The following is a 20,284-nucleotide window of genomic DNA, read 5'->3' on the forward strand; positions in this document are numbered from 1 at the left end:
CCACATGTATATAAACACAGCCTAAGTGGGAACTGAGAAGCAACCTTCTTCTCACATTTCCCACTTTAGGCAAGTAGCTTACACTTCCCTTGATAATAACAATAACACATTTCCCACTTTAGCCTGAGTGGCCAGGGACCCTTGTCTGCTTCGGGCCTGTTGTTACGCGCGCCCGCATCATACCTACCGGACCCTCAGCCCCAGGCGATATACCTGGGCGCTGTCATATCCGTGCATACCCAACCCTGACCCGACTTCCAGACCTCCACCCTCTTCACCTCCGGAGTCATAACCTACCGCTGCTGTTCTGATGCTCACCTTCGGTCCTGGCAACACACCTCCTTCTACCCCCCACGCCACCTCTACTCCTCCTTACCTCTCCGACCCTATCTCCGTCCGCTCCGATACTCACCTCGGACTGAACACCACCCCTCTTGCCACCCTCCTACTACTCCTCCTCCTCCTACTCCGCTCCCCCTTCACAACACCTCCACCCTCCCGTCATCCTCCTACGCTTCCCCCGTCCGCTCCGATACTCACCTTCGGACCTGACAACCCTCCTTTCCGCCACTCCTTCCCCCTTACCTTTCCCCTCTCTCCTCCCTCTGGTACTCCTCTGCCACCCTTCTGCCAAGTTACGACCTTCCACCGCTGTCCCGTACTTCGTACTCAGACACCACTCGTACCTTTGCTCTGAGCCTCCGTCATAGTCCCTACCTCGGACTTTGACTCCACCTCGGTCTTAGTCCATTGCATTGGTGACCTCATACTACGTAAACACCATTGCCAATATTCCTCGGACTTTCAACCCCACCTCTGTAACCTCCATAAGCTCTGCAACCCCTGAGCTTCGCGGATCGCCTTCGGCACTTTCGCCGCTTGTAATGTATCTCTTGCGTTTACCCCTCATCCCTATTTGGACTACTGCTTCTTCCCATATCACAGGTCCTGCCTTATGACCTTCGGTACCGCTCCGCTCCTTCTTCCCTTTGTTCCTGTTCGGACGTCTTCGTTCTGATTCGGTTCCCCTTTGTTTCCTTGTGCTCTTGCCCCCTCCATTATATATATCGGCGCTTGTACATACTTGTTTTGGTTCAGTCCGAAATCGACCTGAAATGCCCCCTAGAGACTTCCTGCTCACCTACTGTGAAATTAAGGACCAAATGGACAAACAGCAATGGCACAGCGCTCCGCTTGAGTCGCTGAGGCCAAGGTCCCTCCACGCTCGACCCCGGGTCAGTCCCTGACATCTCCGTGGTTGAGGGGGCACTCAAATAAGATGTGAGCCATCGATTCTGTTTGTGTCATATCCATACATGGCCATCGACTTCCACTACCTCCGAACTCTCTGGACTACCTCCGCTCCTTCTTCACTAACCTTGGAGCTCCCGTATTCCACAACCACCTCCACTTCCCTCAATGGTCACCACCCCCTCTTTTCAATATATTACTTATGCCTCCCTAAGTATGGAGCCCCAAAGGTTTGCAGACAGCTCCGACGTCCGCTAGCACACTCCCGCCTCCGCTGGGCAATTCACTCGCTTGCCCTGCAAGCCCACCTTCGGGCCTATCCCTCCTTTCTGTTTCTGGGTTATCGCCTACCATTCCACTAACCCCGTAACCCGACTTGTTGGTAATATTCAATCGGCTAATGTTTAACTCCATTAGCTCCACTCCACTTGGCCCCACCATTTACAGGCCCACCCTCGTTGTAACTATATATACTCAACTTGTACATAGGTTACACCTCAGTAATAAAATCGACTAGAGTTGACCCCCTTTAGTTCTCGTTGCCAGTCAGTAAGTTAGGGCACAGATGTGTAACTTGTGTCAGGGCACACACCCTGACTAGCCCGGACCCGGACCCACATCCGGACCCGCTATGCTTCCCACGTGCATTCCCGCACCGCATGCTCCATGCGCTGCATGGTCCGGCCCCGGACCCTGCCTTCATGTGACTTCCGGGTATCCCCGGAAGTTTTCCTGATATGGTGGCCACTGTGGGAAGATGAGAAGTTAGCTTCCTTCTCATCTCCTTACCCACAGTAGATTGTGCCCTGGATAGGGCTGGCCAGACCTGAGGCCCCACGTACCAAGACACCCTAGCCAACACCAGGAAGCTGAACCCTGACTTAAAGCAACCCCTGGACAACGACATCACCATCCTCCGTGATGGCCAGACAATGAGATATCTAGGCGCCCAGTGCAGCAACCACTCGAATGGACATGACCCCTGGCCAACTATAATAACTAAGATCAAATCCAGCCTGAACAGCTGGAAGAGAACCTACCCCACCCTGGAAGGTCGTAAACTGATCACACAGATGGTAGTAGGCAGTATGACCCAGTTCCACACCCAAGCCCAAGGAATGCCACCGAAGGTTGAAAAGGAACTTAGCACCCTAGTAAAAGATTTTATCTGGGACTCACAGATCCCCTCTGTCAGTATGGACACCCTCAGTAGATCCCCAGGCGAAGGTGGGAGAAACGTCCTAAACATAAGAGCAAGGAACAAAGCAATAAGGCTGATAAAACTAAAGAAGATAGTTGATAGATCACCGAGTAGACCGCCCACAGCTGACACGGCAGAAGCAATACTAATGCACTCCCTCCCAAAACACATCCAGGATGAGGAAAAATGCAACCCGAAAATAATAGATATCTTTGCCCAAAGCGTCTTCAGGAAAAAACGCTACTCAAGCAAAACCCTCCCCAGAGAACTGAAAGCCATTTTGAACACCGGAGCCAAATACAACCTTGCCATAGAAGACGTCAATATCCCCATGGATATCTGCCTTGACCTCCCGGCATGGTACCATGTAGGAAAAAAGGATAACACCAAAATTAGCGAGAACTCACCCACAGCGAAGTGTCTGAGACTCACACACAGTTGTCTAAGGACGATAGACCTCCTTTACCAAGCAGGAATACCAGCGAACGATGACCACATCCAAGGCAACGACAGATCCTGCCCATGCCCCAAATGCTCAGAATACAGAACGATGGGGTGCAAGCACCCTGGGGCCTGCTATAAGACAGCTGGAAAGTTAATAGCGAGCCTAAAGCCAGAGTTTAACCCATGCTGTTATGGAAATGGAGAATCTTATGGTCCGTGACAGGCAACCAGACCTTGAGGCCCTTTGCTATGGAAATGGGCCTAGACTCCTATAGACCAGGCACACAGGTAAGATATTTCTCACTTCATTCTCTGCCAAACCCCATGCCAAGCTTTCCCACTGGGTTTTGGTGCTGGCTGGGGGATTTGTTGATTTCCAAAGGACTTCCTTTGGCCATTATAACATTTGTATTAGATAGATACAAGTCATATGACATGTATGGTAATTGCCGAGAGGTTTTCTCATTATCAAATACATAACCCACAAACCTTGTACTGCGATTGTAACATCCTCACCATTGTGTCACCACTGTAAACTCAACCTGTAACCCTGGAACCATGTCCACCTCCCTATTCCTCCTCTCCATGACAAAACCGCAACAAGGAGGGCATTCCCATGCCCAACCTCCTGCTGTCCGCTCCCACCAGTCCACCAGGTGGTCGAGTGGTTACTCCCATCCAACCAGAAGTTCCCTATCAGGAACTGTAGCCTATCCCACCTCCTCAGGAGAAGGATATGGTCCAGGCAGCTCCAGGATGCCTGGCCACACACCTGCGGGTCCCACTTCCCACGGTCACCCACTACCGTGCACTGGTCCACCAGCCCGCTTTCCCCAACAACTCCCGCTACTGGTACGCTCCCATGAGCGCCAAGTCACCGATAGCCACCAACTGGGTGACTCCCTTTGGGAGTCCCAGTATCCCTCACTACTGGTACACTCCATTGAGCGCCAAGTCACCGCTAGCCAGACACTCCCAGCACACCTGCTACCGGCACGCTCCCAGGAGCGCCAAGTCCCCATTAGCGGACAGCCAGGTGGCTCCCTCAAGGAGCCCACATCATACTCGCTACCGGTACGCTCCCAGGAGCGCCAAGTTACCATTGGCCGACACACAGGTTGTACTCCCATACCCTCATCCTATTCTGCTCTCCCTCCGATGGCTACGCAGCCACCTCCATTAGTGAGCCGAACAGCTCAGGTTGGGTTCCCTGGAACCCATTCCTGTAACACATGCGTTGTAGGAGAAATAATATTCAAAGAATAAAACAATGATCTATCAGAATAGTCAACGAACAAGTGACAAGTTCAGATGTTTAACAGATCTCATGATCTTTATGAGACTGGACAGACATTAGAGGATCATTATAAATTATCTACACCCATGTAGCATGAGATTTAATCTACTACAAGCATGCCTAGAACCTGGCATAGGTGTAATATTCAAAGAATATATCCCTACAACAAGAAAATAGCACATAGATGACAGAATAAGAAGGAACATTGGGAAAGAAATGTGAATATCTCGGGAACCAGTAAACTTTTGACTGTAATATTTTTACCATCTAAAAGGACTGTTTCTTAACTTTATCCACGGTTTTGTTTCATTCTAAAAGCTTCAAACTGACAGAGATATTGCTTGTGGGCCATAGGGGAGGGTCATGGGGACCCGGGAGTCATCCCCTGACAACTTGGCACAGCGCTCCTGGCATAAGTCGCTGAGGCCGAAGCCCTCTGCCACGGAGACATTCCTTCATCTCATTCTGGTCTCTGACAGTTTGTTGGCATTGGTCACACTCTCCCCGGTGTTCAAAGCCTGGGATTTTCTTCCAGTATTCACCAATTTTGAGACAGCTGTGGGTCAGCTTCCAGAGGAAGTTCTGGATCTCAGGTGAGGTTTCCTTGCAGTTCTTTGCTATAGTTTCCCATATTTTGTCTTGGGTCGTTACTTAGGCTTGCCAGAGTCGATTGGATTCTGGTGATGTTATTGGCTGTTGTTGTTCTTTGATCGGGTATTTTGGCTAATCTGGATCTGCAGATTAGTCTGGTCGCTGTGGATTGGTTTAGGGCATGTAGGTGGGCTCCGCTTGGTATGTGGGGGGGGGGGAGGTTCTACAGGTGGGAGGTGTTCTGGGGCTAATTTGTCAGGGATCAGCCCCTGTCACAACTTCAACCCGCATGTGAGCCCGCAGGAAAAAATCACGTGGGTTAAGGCGAGCAACTCGCCTTAACCCATGTGACACCTTTTCCGAGTTGTGGGAACATGCTCGGCTTCTACCCGGAGTCACGTTATGAACTGTACAGTACACTTCCTTTTTATAGTAGCCAAGCGGGGAATAGGGAAACTTACCCTTCTTCTCAACTCAATCCCCGCTTAGGCAAGTTGTAGTTACCCTCTGTAATACATGACAACTCAATCCCCGCTTAGTCCCTTCAGTGAGTTTGAGGAGCTGAGGACAGGGTCTAGCGCCCAACCACCCGGAACACCGCACACACCTAGGACTGAGGTCGGGCTGTCCCTGATCGAGGACCGAGCCCTGACATAATTGTGCCCCTATTGTGGTGAGGTTGTCTGCTTCCTCATTTCTGCAGATCCCAGTGTGGTGTCATATCCATACAATCCCGACCTCCGCTCCGGGCTCCTGGAACTCCGAACTCCGACTTCCGGAGCCCTACTTCCCTTCCATCACTTTCTCCTTGCCGACTCCCAAGAGGTTATCCCACCTCCGGCTCGGACACCACCTTCGGTCCGACTCCGGAACATTCCGGGTCCGACCCCAACCTCGACACCTTCCAGACGAGTACGCAAAACCTATGCTCCCAACTCCGGACCTCTGCTCCGGTATCCTGTTCACGTCTCGTCTCTGGAACCTCCGGTCTTAGCTCCGACCTCGGACTTTGACCCCACCTCCGCTTATACCCATTGTATTGGTTAGCTCATTCCATTTAATTACCTTTGCCAATATTCCGGAGTTTAACCTCCGAGTTCGGACTTTCCGGACTTACTCCGGACCTTGCAACTATTGCATTGTCCATTTCAATTCCGCTATTCTCCCTCATTCCTATTTGGGCTGCTGCTTCCTTTCTATTCAGTCAGCTAGCCATTCCCGACTCCCATCCTCCTTCCTTCCTTCTTGGGCCTTGGCCCTTCATTCCTCCTTTGGGAAACACCATTGAGTCAAACACTTGACCCTCGGTGTTGTTCCCCTTTCCATCTCCCTTTGTCTCCTTTTGTCCTACCCTTGTTCCTTTTGATTCCGGACCCCTCCTTATATACAATGTACCTAGTAACTTGTAACCTCAGTCCAAAATCGACATGAATTCCCCCCCAAGAGACTTTCCCTCTGCTAGATCCGAAATTAGGGACCCCTAGGACAACCAGCAATGGCACAGCGCTCCGCATGAGTCCGAGGTCCTTCCACGATAAGTCTCCGATTCCATTCCGGAGTCGTCCGAGTCCGCACATTCTAACATGTGGCCTTTAAGCCATTCAAATGAGGTGGGGGTGAGTCTACTTCTCAGGGTGCTTACAGTCAATTTAATCAAGTAGCTGTTCTTTGTGTAGGCATAGTCCGAGTCTTCGAGGGTTTCGAGGTGATTGCAGAGGGAGTTGATACACCATTTTGAGTCAGATTTGATATGGAGGTTGGATGATGGCAGTATGGAGGTGGCGGCGTGATGTATGGCGAGTATTTCAGCTATGTTATTGGATTGTGAGTAGCAGGGATTGACTCTTTTGCTGGTGTTCTGGGGATCGTTTGGGCCATACCATACTCCAAAGCCAGCTGTGGTGTATGTCTCACCATTTTGGGAGCAGGACCCATCTGTGAATGCCACTTCGTTGTGAGGCTGTTGTGGTCAGGGGGTGGGGTTATTCGGGGTAACTGGGGGCATTCTGCCAAATATTCTGTAGTGGTGGTTAAGCAGGGTGTGGAGCAGGGATGGGGAGAAGATTTTGATGTCTTTTGGGTCCCCAATGGTGTATTGTTTTGCAATTTCTTCAAGGGGCAGTCTGGTTGGGAGAGGAGGTGTGAGTCGCTGTATGTCAGGGACAGCTCCGAAAGCGGCAAGGTCCCTGCGTGCGGGACTCGGTGGGACGGATAGTGGCTGTGCGTAGCGGCGATCCCGTCGCGGGGTGAGCGTCCCCGACCACTTAGGCTGAAGTGGGAAGTTGAGAAGAAGGCTGCTTCTTCTGTTCCCACCCCAGGCGCTATTATATACATGCGGTCAGGGTCATGTGGAGGAGGCCACGTCATCTCCGCGCACAGCCGCACCTCCCCGGGTGTCTCCGTGGGAGATCCCGGAGGCAGCTGCTCGGTAGGCAGGAGTGTGTGCGGCGATCAGGGAAATGGGGTTAGGTATGTAGTGGTACATGGAGAAAAGGGAAATCGACTGTAGAATAGAAATAGAGAGAAAAGGGGAAAAGTGAGGAAGGAGGGACGGGGCTGATAGCAGGGGTTGTGGAGTAGGGCAGTACGGCGCGGGGTCAGGCAGGTGTGCCCTGACACTGTAGGGGTTATAGTGGTAGTCAAGGTTGGTGGTTATCTTTATCGCTCTTTGGTAACAGGCTTCTGGGTTTCTGCACCTGGCTTGTCTGTAGGTTGCACATGGGGGGCAGGAACACTTTTTTTTTGTGGGGTTGTGGATTGGGTTTTCTTGGTGGCTGACTTGGGTGATTAGGTCACTGATACATGTACACCCATGAGTCGCTCTTAGGCAGGATGTAGTTTTTGAGTGGTCATTGATTCGAAGGTTGTCTCCTAGGCCAGGGTGGGCCCAGGCTGGTCGATTGTTGGGTTTTCTAGTCTGAGGTTATACTTGGTTCCGATGTTTAGGGTGTTACGGAGTTCAGCTGGGATTTTCCTGGAGTGGGACTGGGCGTTAAGGAAGGGTTTTTGGGTGAGGATGTCTGTGATGAAGGGGTATGCTGGGTCCTGGGGCAGTTGGCTTTTTGGGAGGGTGGCTATTAGGATTGCTTCAGTGGTGTCTGAGGCCAGGGGCTTATTGGGGGCTTTGTTGAGGATTTTTTGGAGTTTGATGAGGTGGATTGCCTCATTCCTATCTTGTAAGTTCAAGACATTTTTGCTGCCTTGGGTTTTTGGTTTGTTCAGTTGATTCATGCTGATTGGGGGGGGGGGGGGGGGGGGGGGGGGGGGGCTTTTGGAGTTCCATATAAACTCTCATATTCTTTTGTTCAGGTGTTTTTCAACGTTTTTCAGCATGGGTGGGTTTTATTCCATTGGGTGAGTGATTTTTCTATGTTCGTTATGATTGAGGGCCAGGGGTCATTATGGTTGGGTTTGTTCCCGCATTGGGCCCCTAGGTATCTCATTGTTTGTCCATCTTTTAGAATGGTTATTGACTCATCTATGCTTTCGTCACCACAGGGGTTAAGGGTTCTTTTGTTATGGACTCTTTCACGGAATTCTGGCAAGTTGATTGGGAGGATGACGGTTTTTTCTTGGTTGAACTTTGCACTGGATGTGATGCACCAGTGGTTTAGTGTTGAGAATAGGTCGTGTAGGTCATCGTCTTTGGAGAGGAAGACAGCGGTGTCATCGGCAAAGAGGGATACAATTACTCTTTGTGAGAGGGAGGGGGTATTGATCTCTAGGCCCTTAAGGGAGGGGGATTCTCTGAGGGTGATTGCTAGTGGTTTTATAGCGAAGTTAAAGAGGAGGCAGGATAGGGGGTTGCCTTGGTGGACCCCTCTTGTTATCGGGAATTATTTGCTGATTACGCTGTTGAGGATCACTTTTGTTTTAGCTTTGTTAATATAAGTTTGGGTGGGATTCCCATGGTTTCCATGACCTTCCAACGATAGTCATGTCGGATGTGATACGCTTTCTCCTGGTCAAGGGCAATAATCGCTCCATCCTGGCCAGTCAGTTTGCATAGGTCAGTCATGCAGTTGACGAGGTCGATCTGGTCAAAGATGCTGCGGTCTTTGATGAAGGCTGCTTGGCATTTATGGATAAGGAGGGGGGCTATGGGGGATAGTTTATTCATGATGGCCATCATGATTATTTTGTATTCTGCATTTGGTACAGTTATGGGTCTATAGTTCTCAATTTATCTTTTGTCTTTTTTCTTATAGATGGGGCAGAGCCACCCCTCTGAGATGAGAGGGCACGTAGTGCCGTTCTTTTCAATGTCATTTGCTAGGTGAGTAAGGAGTTTTACCACATTAAAGCCTTGGTTTTCATTTTTATGTTTCTTCCATCTGGTGTTTAGGTTCTTGTATAGCTCAGTGGGTATGCCGTTAAGGCCTGGGGCTTTGCCATTGGGTGACTGGTTTAGGGCCTTTTCTATATCTGCGAGGTTTAGTGGGGTGGCCAAATCAGTGTGGGCTTCTGGTGGAACTAGGTTCCGGATTGCATTGAGGGAGTCTCTGCTTCTTGGTGGGCAGTTAGGTCTCGGTGTTGGACTGTGTTGTAGTGGTTGGCTGCTATGTCTGACATCTCTTCTGAGTTGGAGGTGTAGGCTGGCAGGTTTGAGTCTGGTAGTCTCAGTTCAGGTATAGTATTGCGTGGTTTGTTTTCTTTCCCCCATTTGCACCAGTATTTATTGCTTGTTTTGCTGAGGAGTCTTTTGTTTGCTCCAGTGCATGCTTTTGATTTGGCTTGTTTGAGTTTTTCTATTTCATTTATTCTTTTTGTTAAGTTCTGAATTTGAACCTGTGTCATTTCTGTGAGGGTGTCATATCCTGGATCTTCCACCTCCCCCCACTGTAAGGCCGGTTGGGGTGCTGGCCTTGGTGACTCCTCAATCCTCAGGCTGTCGATAACATAGACTGTATGGAGCTAGTATTTGACAGGGGGGGAGGAGAAGAGCAAAGCTCCTTTTCCTGACCCTGGACACTATATATGTATATACAGTTGTTATACATTGTTTATTACGAGGAATATTAAGAAATAAAGAATAAGGGAAATGTGCACTTTGCACACATCATCCCATCCCTGTCCATCCCTTACATCTATCCATACATGACTCCTATGACCTCCACCAGCCCTCCCAATCTCTCTCCGCTGCCTCCGGTCGATGCCAACAACCCTAGGACTACCTCCTCTTTTGACTCTCTCCCGCTCTGCCACCCACCTACATCTGCAGCACCTCCAGACCTCTACCATCATACCTCCACCTCCTTGGACCCCTTGTTTGAAGGAGATGGGCTTGCTCGTTGTTGATGAATCCCAACTTGTCATTCCATCCCCCTTCCCACCTCCGGTACCTCCTCACCTCTGGTACTCCCTTACCTCCGGTCTCGATAATCTTATTGTTTTATCATTTGATATTTTCTACAACCCCAATCTTCCGGACTACAACTTCCGGGCTCCGGACCTTTCCGGATGCCTCTTCTCTGTAGTTCCCTGCTTGTTCATAGACGCTTCCAGACCTTGCCATTCAGTTGGCTTTTATTTCTCTCACTCCACAAAACTTCAGACATTGTAGGAGAAATAATGGTCACACTATGGAAACCCATTATGGAAATATGCCAGATAAATTAAAAAACCCCATACGACAAGTAGATATGAGAAAATTGAAGAACCTGAATTTTAACGAATTTTAATGAATTTTAACAAATTATTACGACTACATACGATAAAATGGAAGAAAGAAAATTAGCAAAAATACTTCAAGCTTAGCATCAACAAGACGAAATTCTCGGGGGAATTTATAGCAAATATTAAACCAAGAATTAGGACAATCGACCAAGATTTGACTATAAAAACAACCAGAGAACCTCCACGGAAACTACTTTCCCACGTCCACACATGTAGCCGAGGATGGAAGTACCATGGAACAGGGATTCCTTAGGAACTAATGCAAAATTCAAAGTCGTGTTTATAATAGGAAATGTAGATGTCCCCCAAACGGACCCAATGAAAGTAATTACAGGGAAAACTACCCATAAACGACAGAGATATGACTACAACTCCCAGAAAATGAGGACAATGTTTAAAAGGCAAGCGTGAAGAACAAGCAGTAATGACCGAGACGAGCTTGATAGCCCATTAGAAAGGAAGGGATCTAATCTTAATCCACCCAAATTTTCATAATAAAAGGATCATGCATTAATGAGATATCCAATAACGGGAAAAGCGACATCAAAGTCCGGGCTCAGGGAAAAGACAATGTTTACATAGGATCCATAATTAAAACATACAATGAAATTTACACGAAAATTATGAAAAATAGTTATGCAAATTTTCAGCCCAAACGGTCCAGCCGTTGTGAAGTTATACCAATGATGGGAATATAGAAGTCCACATCATGTTTAAAGACACATGAGGGTGGCAATGCGAAGGGAACTGGCCATTGGAACTGAGATCCACACTTCGGCAGATCGTGAAGACCAATTTCCGTCCAAATAAGGAAGAGCCTGGTCAAAACAAAGCACGGAAAGTGCAAAACAACCTTAGATCATGAGGGAAAAATCTGAAATAAATCACGGAAGCCCATATGAAGGATACAAACACCCGCACATACCATAAATCCTGAACAATTAAACAGAAATGGCGCCTGCATATGGACAACTATGGGAACGACACACATGATTACCGAATGTGTGCGTGAACTTTTGCTAACTCGACGAATACCAGGAAATAGAACACAACTTTAGTACCATTGGAAAGGTGGGAATAAATGAAAATTTATGATACCAAGAACGTGAAAAACCATCCAGAAATGAATGAGATACAAGGACATGAAGTTAGAAACCTGAAAACACATGGGAAGACAGCTTCAAGAGGTCCAGAGCCCTAAATAAAATACATAAAAAGGGGAATCAGGGGAGATGAATGAAAACCATGAAAACCACTAAACTACGATGGACCATGGCAGGAATTTTAGGGAACAATATTCTAATGAGGTGGAGAGCTATAATACATTTGTTTGAGTAATTCTTGACTACTAGCAACTTTTTCTTTCGGTTCTAAACCTGAATAATTCACTCATTTACCATTCATCAGCAAACTTGGTAGGGAGCTCTTGGAGCTCTCAGAGCTCTCAGAGCTCTGTGAGCAAATTGAGTCTTTTTGCTGTGCACCCTCTACACATTGGGTGGAGAAAATTAAATGTTTGAATGATTTTATTCTCCTAAGGATGCAGAAGTGCAAAGATAATATGTATATACATTTTTGGAAATGCATATTCCATGGCCAGCATCATTACTTGAAACACTCTATGAGCTCTATGAGCTCACTGAGCTCATAGAGCTCATAGAGCTTTTTGTTTTTAAATCATGGATGGTCTTCATATCTCCATGAAATCTGCTTAGTTATTTTGGCACCAGTAGTGCAAAGATAATATGGATATATATGTGTGTAAAATGGCCATTGTCATTGCTCTGAAAGCTCTATGAGCTCTATGAACTCTATGAACTCAGTGGGCTCATAGAGCTCATATACCCTTTGTGTTTACTAAAATCAGCACCTTATTTTTTATTGCTATTTACAAAATTTGAGGAAAACTCTGAAATTCAAAAATTTGCACTTTATCTTTCATCTCATTTCTTGCTCAAAACTCAACCAATTTTGATGATTCTATGTGAATTGGAAAGCACCAAAGTGTGGCAATGTAACCATGCATGTTATGTAGGGTATAAATCAGTTTTAACAAAGTGTTCCAAATGAAGTAAATTGAAAATAAAGCAAACAAAAAGCTGATGTATTCTTCAGATATCATCCAAGCCTTTGACACCAAATTTCCCATGGTCAAAAAGCCATGGTTATTTGGCTCACTGTCAGGGCCCAGCCCTTGTTCTGTGACGGGCCCAGGGGGATCCTCCTAGTCGCTGGGGTATCTAGTCCCAGTCCGAGATCCTCAAACTCACTGAGGGGGCTAAACCTTCTCAACCTCCTCTACAAATGGGAGCCAGGAACTATACAGTTTTCAGCTCTTTGTTGACTCCCCATAAATGGCACCCCCCCGTGGGAATGAGCTGCTCACCCAGAAAGTTCCCACAGTTGTGGCTGTGATGGTTTCTGGGTGAGTAACTTACCCAGAACTTTCCCATGGGTCTGCATGCATGCGGGATTGTGGAATAGTGAGGGGCTGTGCCCTGACACTCACCAAAACATGGTGGGAGACTTTTCTAACACTGAAACATACATTGCTACATTGCCCCACTTTGGCACTTTCCAATGCACATTGAATTATCAAAAAAGTGAATTAATTTTTTTTCCAATTATTCCTAATTTCCTGAAATATCTCTCCCTAACTTATCCCAAAATTTCTGATTTTCCCCCTGATTTTTTGGACATTCTCCTTTTTTAGAAAGTCCCCATTTTCTGAATTTTCCTTAATTTTCCCTGACTTTTTTCAAGTTTTTAGAAACCCCCCAGTTCCCCCTCATTTTCCTCCCATTTTCCCCTTCATCCCCCCCCTCAATTTCCCCCCCATCCCCCCCTTCAATTTTCCCCTCATTCCCCCCCCAATTCCCACCTCAATTTCCCCCCCATTTCTCCCCCATTCCCCCCTCCAAATTTCCCCTCATTCCCCCCCCCCCCCATTCCTTCCCAATTTCCCCCTCATTCCCCCCCCATTCCCCCCTCCATTTCCTCCCCCATTTTCCCCCTCATTCCCCCCTCATTCCCCCCTCCAAATTTCACCCCATTCCCCCCCTCCATTTTCCCCCCACTTCCCCCCTCAATTTCCTCCCTCATTTCCTCCCTCATTCCCCCCAATTCCCTCCTCATTTCCCCCTCCAAATGTCACCCCATTCCCCCCCTCCATTTTCCCCTCATTTTCCCCCTCATTTCCCCCCTCATCCCCCCTCCAAATTTCCCCATTTCCCCCCTCATTTTCCCCCCATTTCCCCCTTTAATTTTTCCCTCATTCCCCCTCCCAATTCCCCCCCAATTCCCCCCATTCCCCCCCCCATTTCCCCCCCTAAGTAATTTCAGATTAACTGCATTTATATCCCTACATTTGGTCTATATATTGATTGGGCTACATACCCTTGGTGTCTGGTGCCGCATTGGTGCTGAAAGTGAAGCTGAGTTTGTTCAGTCCCTTGTATGGTAGGGACTTGGCTATGGCTAGTCACATGATGCCATAGTCAATGCTTTTAAATTTTAATTTTGATATCAGGTAAATTAAACACTCAGGGAGCTCATATAGATAATAGTCCCCTGTGTGCAAATATAGCTCTATGAGCTCTCAGAGCTTTGACTACTTTTTGGAGCTCTCAGAGAAGGGGACCTGCAATTTCAAAGTACTGAAGCTCTGAGAGCTCTGAGAGCTCTATGAGCTCTATGAGCTCTCAGGCCTCCGCATCCAGGTTTGCTGATGTTTCAAGTCTCATTTTAACTAAATGTCGCTGGATAAAAATGGAATAAATCAGCTAAAGGTCTCAGTGCAGCCGTATGCATAGTAATGCAAAGTTTGAATTCAGAATCACCGAGTCATAGTGAATTTAATGGTGGATATGGGGAATTTGAAATAGGAAACTGCGACAAATGCAGTGCAGTCAAGTTCTAATTAACCATTAAAATAGTTTAGGCGAGGAAGGACAATAAGGATTCTAGGTGCAGTCTGACTGCAGTAGAGCCGCAGTTCAGCGCAGCTGAGTGCAGTAGAACTATAGCATGAAAATTTCATTTTTTATTCAGTTTGAGGAAAATACACTGTAGTAAATATGAGGTAGAGCGTGAAAAAGGAAGGCGACCCAAGGAGTATAAAAGGGAGACCCTTTCTGTGACCTTTTGCCCCCCTCAGAGAAGTAAGAAAATAGAGTATTATTTTTCTCAAGCATTTCTGGTTGTCACTCCAGCGTGAAAAAGTGATATACAGTTAAGATTGCCACTGCAGTAAAAGGCAGCAATTAAGGAGAGAAATATTAAGTAGATATTTCAACAGGAGAGCTGGTTAACACTCCAGATTTCAAAGTGTAAACACAAAACAGTTATTTTGCTACTGTTAAAACAGGCAATAAAATAAGACAAAAATAGAACAAACTCAAGGGACACTCCAGACACAATCTAAATCCATTAACTGAGTAGAATCTTTGAAACTTCACCAAGTAGAAGATTTAATTCAAGTTAAATTCCAAATTAAACAACGCTACACAGAATTACACCTAGACAAATTAAGCAATTTCAATAAAGGAACAGCTCTGCAGGGCTCGGTTTATCTGTAAGTCAATTCCCAGAAACTTTTAGACTAACCCATAAAAATAGAATTAGCCAAAACACTCGGATTGGTACTATAATTACAACAAATATTACTAGTACACTTCCCCATCCTAACTAAAGAACCAGGGAACAGCTTGATGGTGGTCTCGTTTGAACCTCCCAACTGACCTTCCTTCGTTCTCTCCTTCAATGTAATTCGGGCTTTTTGCCTATTCCTATTTGTCTTGTGGACTTCTTCTATTTACTTCCCCTTCCCCTTGGTAACCTTTGGATCCAACTGTTTTCCACTATATGTACATGCGTACCCCTCTAGTAAATAGTCCCCCAGTTATAATATAAACAGTCTTCAGCCCCCAATAACCTCTTCCAGGATGTCTATTGCGTCCCACTCATCTGTCGCTCCTAAGAACCAAGTAACAGGCACTCCCAGAGACACCTTGGTATAACACCCAATGAATTGTGCGATGAACGATTGACCCTCACTAACACCTCCTCCGTTACGTAGTGAGGGGGGGCCAGAGGCCCCCTTCTGCTGGTGACCTCGGTTCCTCCATCGCCAGCTCCCCCTGACAAATGGGGACAATGAGAACGTACCGGGCACAGCGCTCCATTCCGAGTCACTGAAGCCGAGTCCCTTCAACACCCTGTCACCCTCAGAGCTCTGCCCCACCTCCGGTCTGTCTCCGACCCACCGTCAGACAACCCGGAACACCGAGCTCCATCCGACAGCGTTGCCTGGATAGCGATTGACCTATCCCCTCCAAGGAAAGATGTTCGTGACAGAGGGTCTCATCAGCCAAGGGTTGTCTTCATATGGCTTTGTCGCATCTGTGAGTAAGTCGTTTTATTTCCGAGTTGAGCTTGCCAGCTTTTATTTTGGTGGTTTTTCTAGCTAAGTGGGTCACAGCAGACACAAAGTTTTGGAATATGTCCTGGGTCTTGCTGTTGTTTCTGGTTATGTTGTCAAGGGCCTCCTTGCCAATGGACTCAACCTCAGTAAGGAAAGTTTGGTCATTGGTTAGGTACAGGGGAATGGCCCATCGCCCTTTCCCAATCGTGGTGGCATGGTTGTCTCTTAGCTCACCAGATATTAGTTGGTGATCTGCAGTTGATATGTCTGGGCTGGAGATTTCCCATTTATAGGCTTTTCCTCTGATGTTGTCAGTCACATAAATTCTGGCTATTCTGGAGAGGGATGTTCCTGTAGTGTGGCCGAAGGTATAGTTCCTTTCTGGGGCCGGGTGTGATTCTCTCCATCCATCAGCTAGGCCGTTGAGGGAAGTTTTGGAGGGCTGTAGTAGTTATGTCCGGGTCTGGGTGGGGGGGAAGTCTGTCAATAGCCTCTTCTACCATGTTGAAGTCCCCTAGCATTATGTCGATGGGGGAGTCTAGGAGTTTTTGGTGTAAGCTCTCCCAGAATTGGGAGTTGTCATTGTGGGAGTTGGGGGCATATACAGCTAAGATGTTTATGGAGTGGTTGGGTGGCCATTCTATTTCCATGAGGAGAGTGCGGCCGGGTTCAATGACTCTGGTGGTTCTGGGGGGGGTCTTGATTATGCTCTTATGTACTCGGAGTTGTAGATGTCATTTAGGTAGTTTTGTTGGTGCTGGTCAGTGTGGGTTTTGGAGAGGCACATGATACTGTATCATTTTTTGTGTGAGGGTTGCCCATTTGTGTTTGGTGGTGGGGCTATTTGCGCCTTTGATGTTAAGGGCACCGATTTTTAGTCTGGGGAGGCAATTATGGGTGGGGTCACCACCTCTTAGATGGAGGGGGGTGTGGGTGGGGGCCATTTTCAGATCCTCTGCCTCTATCCTTGGATGTTCGGAAAATGGTGAAAGCTGGTGGTCCTCCAGGGGCAGAGGGGGGAGGCCATTTACTGGTTGAGTTCATGCTGGGACCTGATTGGGGGTTCAATGTTTGCTGTTTAAGTTCGCTTTTGTTTGTAAGCTCCTTCCTGGTTGCTGGCCATTGGGAGGAGCAGAGGGGGTGTGGGCAAGTGCACTTTCCTGTCACCTTGCAGTCCAGTAGATTTGGGCGCTCTTGGTTAATGCTGTTTTGTTGTTTTATTTTATTTTATTTTTATTTTGCTTCATCTCAGGTTATTTTTAGTTAGTTTCATTCACATGTTGAGTGTATTGTATGGAGTATTTTTATATGGGGTTAGACAGGATTGGGGTTAGACAGGATTGGGGTTACTGGTTTCCATCTAAGCTGGCCATTAGGCATGGTGTCTTCTGCATCCCCGGTTTTGTCCTTGGTACCTACTGCAGCCGCGCCTTGCCGGGTGGGAGTGGGGCAGGTTATCAGGGTTTGATGCCGGACTAGTGGTGCTGGGGTTGAGTTCACGCCATATATGGTGCTCATGGATTGGGCATACTGCAAAAGTGTGGTCCAATCCTTTGCATGTGTGGCAGTATATATGGGAGCCACTAGCTGACCCATTGTTACTCGTTGGAGTGGCAAATGAGGTTTCTCTGAATAGTTGGACCCACTGGTTGAAGCTGGTGTTCATGTTGCTGGGGGTGGGGTCCAGGACTTCAAAGAATGGGGAGGGGAGATGGACTTCCCACATTGTTATGTTGGAGTCGGAGGTTGGGTTCCTGCATTTGGACTGGTTGAGCTGGTTCCCATGGTTGGATGCAGCATAACCGTGGGGTATGACAGTGCAACTGGCTGCTATGTGGTTTATGTCATCGATGTGTAAGTGTGCCCTTTCCAGGAAGGATCTTCTGGGTGATTGCATTTTTGACATCTCCAGTTTCGTTTAGATTAGCTCCGAGGCCGCGCAAGGAGACAACATAGCTGGTGGGCCTGTAGTTGGAAAAGTTGATAGCTATGAAGCAGATTGCGCGACTCATCCATAGGTGGCCCACGATAAGAGTGTTGATATGTGATGGGTGCACCCCCTCGATGAGGAAACCCCAGGAGGTTCCTGTTACATCTTTGGATTGGGCGATTGGGGGGCGGACTGTTATGTTTGGGCCTGATTGGGGGAAGGCCCTTTTGAGGAAGGTGGCCAAGTTGTTTCTGAATTTTTTGTCACCCTCAGGGCTGTGTTTAGCATCAAGTGGGTATGCTAGGGCAGTTCTTGGGATGGCCCTCCATTGTTCAAGGTGATCTTCACTGATGTTTGCAAGGACTCTCGCTGGCCATGCTCCATGGGCGTGGAAGTTGGCTAGTTCACCTACAAGGTCGATGTAGTTGAAGGTTTCGTTGCTGTCATGTGGGTGCTGGGCCGCTGCAGTTACAGGGTCAGGTGCGTCAGCTATGGCTGGGGGGCACATATTGCGTGGGGGAGTTGGAGGGGAACTCGCTGTCGCGGAAGTCAGGAGATTTGGCACAGTGTGGTTAGGAGGGTTGTTCATGTTTCCTTTGCTCTCTGGGGGGGGGGGGGGGGTGCAAGGTCAGGACCTTGGATGTTGGCCGAGTCCGGGGATCTATGGCGTTTGGCTGCTTCGAGGATGGAGGCAATGGATGGGAGTAGTGTGTGAGGGGGCATGAGTGTGGGCGGGTCCTTTTCAGTGGTAATGGGGGTACTGTGTTGGTGCGCTCCGACCCAGCCCTCAATCATTGTGTCGTCTCCTCCATTGGAGCTTAAGGGTGATGGTGAGCAATAGGGGTCACTAAGGGGGGTGTTCTTTCAACCCATGTAGATTCAGGCACATCTGCTGGGACTGCAATGGAAATCACCCACGCTTCCAATGTACCAAAGACTCAACTCAAAAGACAACTGTCTGAAGAAGCTGAACTGGCACTAGAACACGCTGGAAGGCAACCTTGACATATGCGCTTCATCTTTGGGCGGAATGACTGTGGGCATACCCCATCGGCAACTTATACTGAGAGTGCTCTCTCAACCCCACCTGTTCCCATTAGCGATTACAAATACAAGGATATCACTCAGACAATTGCTAAGCACCCACACTTGTTTAAAATTATCATGCTGATAAATGTTGACCTCTTCAAGTGCTTGTTAAAGAATCATCTGAATCGTACACTTGTGGGTTCAATGTGCCATGGGTTACGCCATGGCTTCTGGCTGTTTGCAGATACCGACAATCCCAAGTTGCAACCTGGGGGTATGGTTGCACATCCTTCAGGTTTACCAAGCCTGGATGACAAATCAGTTGAGTTTCTTTGCCGACAATGCGATGCTGAGATGATTTTGGGGCGGTATTCCGAGTCTTTCGGTGCTTCTCTTTTACCAGGAATGACAGCACAACCAGTTTTCACCGTCCCAAAGAAAGGCTCTTCAAAACTCCATTTGGTGAATGACCATAGTGCTGGATCGAAGTCTCTTAATTCTCTCATCCCAGCAGAGGGGGGTTTCGTTAAGCTTGACAACCTCACAGATTTAGCAATGAATATCCAGGCACAAATGGTGACTAATGGTGGTAAAAGACCTTTCTATGTGTGGAAATCTGATGCTTCTCAGGCTTATTGATGGCTTCCGATGCACCCACGTTGGCAGATGTGCCAGGCCACACTGATTGATGGACAGTACCACGTGGACAGGTGTGCCATGTTTGGGAATTGTGCATCTGGTCATTTGTGGTGCTTGTTTTTTGGCCGTGTCTGCTGGATCGGAATTCACAATAGAGGGATCACGAACTTATTGCACTATGTCGATGATGCTTTCTCAGCCAGTTTCTCTCCTTCACTCACTTTTTACATGCCTTACAACTGAAGTATGCCTACACCTCAGGCCGAGTTCCTTCAACTTTTGGATGTCATCGGGGTTCCTCATGAAGACCACAAGCAACAGTATGGCGAAGTCTTGGAAATCATTGGTTTTGAAGTTGACCTTCCAGCGATGACCATTCGGATGCCGAAGGATGCAAAGGCAAATCTGGTGATGGCAATTCGTGATTTTGTCAACAACTCTCCTACCCCGTGGCAACAATCTCTCCGATCTTGGCTGCGAATCCTCAGATATGCAAACTGGGCCCTCAATGTTTTCCCCCTCCTCAAACCTGCACTGAACTCCTCATATAACAAGTTTGTGGGGAGGAAATTTATGAGCGCACTCATTTATATCAACAAGCTCATGAGGAATGACTTACTTTGGTTTGCAGATCAGGTGGAATCTCTGGAGGGTATTTGGATGTTGGACACCGAGGAGTGGGGCACTGAGGATGTGGACTTCCAGATTTGGGGGGACACTTCCGCAATGGGTTTGGCTTTCTTTTCCCCCACCCATAAAACAGCCTATATTGCTGATCCCATTGTTGGTCAAGAGTGAACATTT

Source organism: Cantharellus anzutake, assembly GCF_015039405.1.
Source record: "Cantharellus anzutake strain C23 chromosome Unknown EI90scaffold_22, whole genome shotgun sequence".
NCBI classification, from domain to species: domain Eukaryota; kingdom Fungi; phylum Basidiomycota; class Agaricomycetes; order Cantharellales; family Hydnaceae; genus Cantharellus; species Cantharellus anzutake.